Raw genomic sequence first — 7,980 nt, forward strand, 5'->3', positions numbered from 1 at the left:
TCAATCACAACATCATGGCTGCGTAGAAGAAGGATCCGGGTACTGAAATGGCCAGTCTGCAGTCCAGATCTTTCACCTATAGAGAACATTTGGCGCATCATAAAGAGGAAGGTGCGACAAAGAAGGCCCAAGATGATTGAACAGTTAGAGGCCTGTATTAGACAAGAATGGGAGAGCATTCCTATTTCTAAGCTTGAGAAACTGGTCTCCTCGGTCCCCAGACGTCTGTTGAGTGTTGTAAGAAGAAGGGGAGATGCCACACAGTGGTGAAAATGGCCTTGTCCCAACTTTTTGGGATTTGTTGACACCATGAAATTCTGAATCAACATATTTTTCCCTTAAAATGATACATTTTCTCAGTTTAAACTTTTGTTCCGTGATTTATGTTCTATTCTGAATAAAATATTAGAAGTTGGCACCTCCACATCATTGCATTCCGTTTTTATTCACGATTTGTATAGTGTCCCAACTTTTTTGGAATCCGGTTTGTATTTAAACCTCAAAGTGTGTTAGGTGTTACTGTGTTTAAGGTTTGGGGCACTTGTAAACAAGTAAATACATTTTAAATCAGCTTCATTAACACATTTCTTTTATGAATGAAAACATATCACTAGAGGGGATTACATAAGGATGATTGCTCTGTAAGAATTCACTTCCACCCACAAAATTTACTAAATTATGGAATTGTGTGAAAAATACCAGCTGCTGCAACTTGTTTGATAATAATCTGTTGAATCTGAAATAAAATATGCATATGCTTGAGCAAAACAAAATCGTAGCATTCTGAATACACTTCCAGGCAATAAATTTTTTCCAAAATGGAAAAAAACGTTATAAACCATCCATCATCACACTCAGTTATTTTGGTTCAGGCTAACAAGAACAGACAAAGGGGTACTGGGCACAAAGCAGGAGCCAAGCCTTGAACAGGGTGCCAGTCCATCACACCACACACTCGCCTTCACCTCCTCATACCTGGGCACTTTAGGGTAGCCTGTTAATTAAAGATGGTAATGTATGGAATGTTAAGCACTTTACTACCATGTAATGCCCAGTATACTGGCATCTCTACAGAGACTGTCAAACTCTGGGCATATGTAGTCATATCTGAATGGAGCAGTGAGAGAAAAATGGTAGCACAAATTCCAAGGAAGATCCAAAAAATACAAAACACACAAATGTATTTTATTATAGGCCCAGGAACAATAATGTTAGTTCCATGCAATAACAACACAGTTCTTCTACGATGACACTGAACACATACAATAAGAAACCAAAAGAAGTGATGCTGTATGTTTACAATATGCACAGTGGCCCTAAATATGTAAGTGATGAAAACCAGCAAAAGCAAACAAAACCATTCATCTTCTTCTTCCTTCAGACGTTAGTCAAAAATCAAAGAGGACAAAATAAGAAATGCTACCATAAAGATCGCTGCACACTCACTCAGCTAACCTTCTCCAAATGCCAATCGGTCAAAAGATGACCCCTGCTGGTTCTTTTCTGGTTTTATATGCTGGGCACAGAATAACTGTCCAATCTTCTCTTTTATCCACCCAGCACACCTAAGCAGTGACGCCATCATTGCAGAAGGAAGCACCTTATTTCCCAGTGTCTCTACTCACCATGCACATGTGCTTTCACCCCTATTTCAGATTACTTCCTGAACTTCTCTGGGATTTTAATTCTGACAGCTCCTTGCACGGCTGGCATATGTGCTCTTGACATACTGGTGCCTTCCGCGACACATGCAGACTCAACTGGATATCCTTCCTCAGCAGGTATGAAGTAACACCATGATGGTGGTGTGCCGGCAGTCCAGGGTTTAGAATGAGCGACAGGTCTCCACACCCTGAACTGAACCATCAGTGACGCTTCCTTCTGTGGCGTGCCTTTGTGTTGTTGAACCAGCCATTTCTCTTTCTGTGCCTCCATGAACACACCTCACAGGTAGGTCCACATTTCATAACTTCATAACACTTTTCGAATTTGACATTCATGGTTTTGGTTTTGACCATGAACAATTAAATGAGAATATTTTTGGAGCTTGTCAAAAGATCACAGAAATTTACAGATGATACATATACCAAACTGAATCGATTGGACATTATTTAGAAAGGCACATGGGTACCTGTGTATATAAAGTACAACAATTTACACTGTCAGGACAAAAATCAAGCCATGAAGTCCAAGGAACTCTCTTAAGTTCTCCAAACATAGATGAGGGCATGAGGTACAGTGGATCAGTGGCTCTAAACAAGTTTTGTAAATAAATAATCGCCACACTTGTGGATTAAAGAGGTGGCGCGGTAGTGTGGCTGCGATACGGGCGTGGGTGTTTCCGCACTGAGGTGCACAGGTGCGGGATCGCCCATGTCCGAGATGCTGATCGCCACACCTGTGTCATGTCCCCATTATTAGTAGGGAGGGAAGAAGAAAGAAAAGAGATGGATGAGAAGGATGAGAGGCAGGAAGCTGTAAGAGCAGGTCTGGGAGTGAGTGAGCGAGCGAGTGGGCTCATTGGTTAAGGCAGTCATTTCCAGGAAAGCCCCTGGAATGAGTGTTTGGCCGACATTCGGGGGCTGAAGGAAGTGGTCGCTCCAGCTGATCAGTTTCTAGGAGTTGGAGTGACCGGCAGTGTGGAGGACTCGCTGCGAAAGACAGTATGAGTCGAGGAGGATTGGGAGGGTGAGCCTCAGTGTCAGTGCCCTGGCCGTTGGGGAACCAAGTCTCGGTCTGGAGGTCAGCTGCACCTGCAGGTTGGTAAAAATACATTTATACATACACACACACAAACACACAAACACTACCAGTCAAAGGTTTGGACACAGAGAAAACCATTTTGAGAACAGAACTGAGCTTTAGGAATGCCAGTGTCTCACAACCCATGTGAATAGAGTAGCATGTTTCAGCTCTGCTAACTCGATTACTAAGGTTTCTCTAATAACCAAATAGCATTTATACACGACTGATTAAAGTGAAGGGAATTGACGACTCAGACACTAAAGGAATGGCTGCTGAAAATGGGGCACTGCAGCCCAATGTGAATAGTAAATTAAAAATCAGTTATCTCTAGCAGTAACAACCTTTAGCAACACTAGGAATGACTCATTTGTATTTTTAAATTAATGAAATGGTAACTTAATTAAAAAAAAAAAAATTAAATTCTATGAAAAACAAGAAAATATATGGACATATCCAAAATTTCGACCAATACTGTAATAAAATATATATATTTATAATATAATGTATACAGTATATAATAATTGAAATATGTGTATGTATAAATAGAACATAAGAATAAATATATATACTCTCTCTCTATGTATATATATATATATATATATATATATATATATACAGATATACAGTTTACATATACTGTATATATATATATATATATACATATATACACTCACACACATTTTAATTATTCACATATAATTCTGTGTGGTACTGTAGTTTAATAAACCAACACTCTTTTGACAAGTTTAAAATGTCCTTAATATGTGTATAGCTTTGGCTTAATGCCGTCTCTCTCTAGGAGCTCTGTTGATGAAGGGGGCTTTGAAGGCTTTTTAACACTTTTTTTCCTGTTATAAACTGTTATTCCTCCCTTCTGTTTTTGTTAAATAAACTATTATGTTTGATATATTTTGGACTTCTTGGCATTTTTATCCTGGGTTGGGTTGGCACACAGGGGTGTCCTCGTTATTACACACATACACACACATATACACACATATATATTCATTTTTAGTAGTGCACATCTGTGACATAGATGACATTTAATGAGATTTCAGGCCCATAAGAATGTCATTTTGAGGCTTTGTAGCGTGTTACCTTATATGGACGGCACTCTATAAACTTTCGGAACGTTGCAATAAAATCTCCCTATTGTTCCAATTAGAAACAATATGAAATATGAAACAGCTGTGTCAGGCTTGGCATTCCCTCCAGTTTGAGAAGATGTCATATTTTTGAATTATGGTGTCATAAAGAACAAAGTTTTTGACATGAGCCAATTTTAAGCAATTGGGGGATAGCAAATTATGACAACTGTTTTCAGTACGGAAACAGAGCTACATTTCACCATTACTGGCAGGGCGAGGAGCTATTTAGAGCCAGCATTTACTAGATTAATGGATACATGACAGGTTTTAAAAGCACTACAATAGATTGATGTCTAGATTGCAGAATACGGCAAAACACAAGATACATTCTGGCCGGTTGTGAGACAGTGAGGCTGAAATCTGGCAAAACTAGTCCACTGAGATTCATTGAAACAGGCGTAGAAGGGCAAGAGCACACACCCTAATAGCAAACATGTGCTTGGAGTAAAGGCACATAAAGTGACTCGAGATTGATTAGTGCAGTTAGAGATGTGGCAGATCATATGAGCCTAATGAGAAAATTTATACTTTCTTGCATTGCTAGAAAAAAATATGACTCCCCTTTAAGGGATTTAAATGTAACATTTACAGCACACAAAAATATCAGGTAGAAAGTAAAATCCTATTAATTCATTTCTGTTGTGTTTCCTCAGCTACAAATAAAGTTGAAGGTGCACAGACCCTGTTATTGTTGGAGCAGCTGAGGACTTTTGTTAAAGGCAAAAAAGCAGGACGATAAAACTTTGCAAGTTATTGGAATAACTCCACGTCATGGCAAACTTGATCAGCTTTGTTGTGTTGTTTAATCTTAGCTTTATGTTCTAAATGAATTAGCGATTTATATTATTATTGTCACAGAGTGAAACATTATGAAGGAGACGTTAATGCTGGACAAGGGTTTATTTTTACTATTATTTATTACTTTACCTTTTTTCTTTACATATTTTTGGGTTACTATGACAGTACACATTCAGTCGAGGGACATGCTCTGCAATATCCCTAGGGAACGTCGCTGATTAACATAATGGACAATCAGAGCTGATAAATGTTTTACTAAACTGATTGGGGAAAGAAATTCCGGCAGCGTTGAAGGTTCCCAAGAGCACAGTGGCCTTCATAATTCTTGAATGGAAGAAGTTTCAAGCAACTGCAGCTCTTTCTAGAGTTTGCCTCCCAGCCAAACCGAGTAATCACTGAAAAAGGGCTTTGGTAAAAGTTGTGACTACGAAACTGATAGTCACTCTGGCTGAGCTCCAGAGAACCAGTATGGAGACTGGAGAAACATCCAGAGGGACAACAATCAATACAACAATCTACCAATCTGGGCTTCGTGACAGAGTGGCCAGACAGAAGCCTCTTCTCACTAAAAGACACATGGAAACCAGCTTTGAGTTTGTGAAAATGCAGCTAAAGAACTTTCAGACTGTGAGAAACAAGATACTCTGGTCTGATGAAACCAAAATTAGCGTCATATCTGGAGGAGACTAGGCAATGCTTATAACCTGTGCAATAGCATTCAACATGGAGTGGTAGCTCTGTGGCTAAGGATCTGCACTGGCAATCAGAAGTTTGCCAGTTCGAATTCCATAAATGCCAATAGGGACTCTGCTCTGTTGGGCCCTTGAGCAAAGCCCTTAACCTGCAATTGCTAAGCGCTTTGAGTAGTGAGAAAAGCACTATATAAATGCAAAGAATTATTATTATTATTATTCTAATAGTGACGCATGATGTTGAGATAGGCACTGGGAGACTAGACATGGTCGAAGGAAAGCTGAGAGGAGCCAAGTGCAAAGAAAGCCTTAAAAAAAACCTGCTCCAGGGTGCTCTGGATCTCAGACCGGGCCAAAGGTTCACCTTCCAACAGGACAATGACCATAAGAAAAAAAAAAAACAAAGACAATACAGGGGTGGCTTAGAGACATCTCCGTGGATGTCCTTGAGTCACCCAGCCATGGCCCAGACTTGAAACCAATCAAACATCTCTGGAGAGATCTGAAAGTAGCTGCCCATTAATGGTCTCCAACCAACATGACAGACCTGGAGAGAATCTGTAGGAAATCTTCAAATGCAAGTGTGCATACCAGACTCAAGAAGACTCCAGGCTGGCAAAGGAGCTTCAACAAAGGACTGAGCAGAGGACCTGAATATTTGTGTCAGTGTGATATGTAAGCTTTTTTATTTTTAATAAATGTACAAAACGTTCTAAAATCTTGTTTTAACTTTGTCATTCTGGTGTATTGAGTGTTGCTTGAGGAGGGAAAAAATAATTTAAATAATTTTTAGCACAAGCTTGCAGCAACAGAATGTGTAGAAAGTGAAGGCATCTGGATACTTTCTGAAGCCACTGTATGGTATTTATGAATCAAAGCCTATCTTCAGCGAAGAGTTCTCTTTAAAATTAAACCGAAATGAACTGAATAAAAATAGGAGTGAACTGAATTGTGTAACTGACCAGCTCCCCATCCTAGGGTTCCTTGCGCCTTATGGTGCCATGATAGACTTTGGCTCTGCCATGTGCCTGAATTCAACAAATGTAAGAATGATATGAGATGCATAATGTTGCCTTAGGTACTTATTAAATTAATTTTAATTATCAGGGTCCAAGAAGGAACACAAATATATATAAATAATAAATATATAAATATAATAAACATTACATTTATTTAAGGGATGACAATATTGGATAACTGACTCACAGATTCACAGTCACTAATTCAGATCCCAGCCCCAAGTGGACAGTGTTGAGTTTGTAAGTTCTCCTTCTCTTATACACCCTAAATGATGTGCTGGTTAGGTGGACTGGTGACTCTGAATTAGTCTTATATGACTGATTAACCGTATGATGTTTTAGCATCTCATGCACACTTCTTCAAACCATAAACATGGATTAAGTGGGTTCTAATAATAGACAGTGTGACAGACAGCCAGGGCACCTCCTTAATGGAAGGACCAGGGGAGCGGACATGCGCAGGGCACTCCCTCCTCCGGAGCTATAGGTGGCAGCCCTCTGGGTCGCAGCGGTGCCTCAAATTCCCACAGGGATACAAGAGAGTTGTAGTTCAGCACAGCCATTTTTGGGTTCTGTGGGTGCTGCCAAGGGGTGCTGCAGGAGCGACAGAGTCGTACTACATCAGGCTCCCACCACACCTGGGAGTACTTCTGAATCATGTTGGTGGGCCACCTAAAGTGCTTCTGGGTGCAGCATAAAAGGGACTGCCTCACTTCTTTGAGAGAATCAGAGTTGGGAGGAAGAGTGACAAAACTTGCTGGAGGAGAAAAGAAGTAAAGATGAAGAAAAAAAAGTGCGGTGTGCTTTAAATATTGTGCTTTGTGTCGTGTAGTGAGGTGCTTAAGTGGGAAACATTTGGGAAGAGTTTCCCACATCAAAATTAAAACCATGTGTGCTGCTGGACTTGTGCCAGGTGTCTGTCTGTGTTAGGTTTGGGGAGCTAGTGTGCCCACAGGTGACCACCACAGATATCTGAATTTGATATACACTCATAGTGGTCACCTTGGTAAAGGTTAGGGAAACTAGGTGATGTTTTAAGACAGAAGACAGGGGAATGAACTAACTGGATATATTAAAAGACAAGCAAAATTTGTAGTTGGATAAGCAGAAGTTCAATAATACTGGAAAGGCCAAAACAATACTGAACATCAAAACCTAAATACAGTTTAAAGCAAAGTAAGGGCCACATCAAACCATACTTAGCAAGCAGAGGACCCTAACAGAAAGAACTTTAAGACGTATCTTTAGTGATCTGATTTCAGAAGTAATCCTTAAGCAGGGGCAACTGACTGTTATGCCTCCATCTTATATCATAATTTTAAAAAGCTGTTAGGAACTGATTTGATTTTTATTTTTGTAATGTTTTGTGAGTTTCTTTAGAACATTGTTATACAAAGTTACAGTTTTTTTTAATCAAAGACTCTATTTCTTGCATTTATTTCTAAGTAGGAATCTGTTTTGGAATAGTTGGAAATAGTTCTCACTTCTTCTTGATAATTTTCAAAGGCAGTTGCTGCCTGCAACACAGCTTGGAAATGTAATTGGTGATGTACAGCACATTATATCATTATCACAGAG

At 39.5% G+C, this 7,980-nt stretch overlaps 1 long non-coding RNA gene across 2 annotated transcripts in view; it reads left to right on the forward strand.

Annotated features, from left to right (window-relative positions):
- Positions 1–3,180, forward strand: part of LOC120516144 — a 32,074-nt gene extending 28,894 nt beyond the window's left edge. For both annotated transcript variants that reach the window (XR_005630795.1, XR_005630793.1), the window contains one exon: positions 1,779–3,180. This is a non-coding gene — a long non-coding RNA (uncharacterized LOC120516144). The remainder of the gene's footprint in view (positions 1–1,778) is intronic.
- The last annotated feature ends 4,800 nt before the right edge of the window (positions 3,181–7,980 follow it).

Source organism: Polypterus senegalus, chromosome 15 (assembly GCF_016835505.1).
Source record: "Polypterus senegalus isolate Bchr_013 chromosome 15, ASM1683550v1, whole genome shotgun sequence".
NCBI classification, from domain to species: domain Eukaryota; kingdom Metazoa; phylum Chordata; class Cladistia; order Polypteriformes; family Polypteridae; genus Polypterus; species Polypterus senegalus.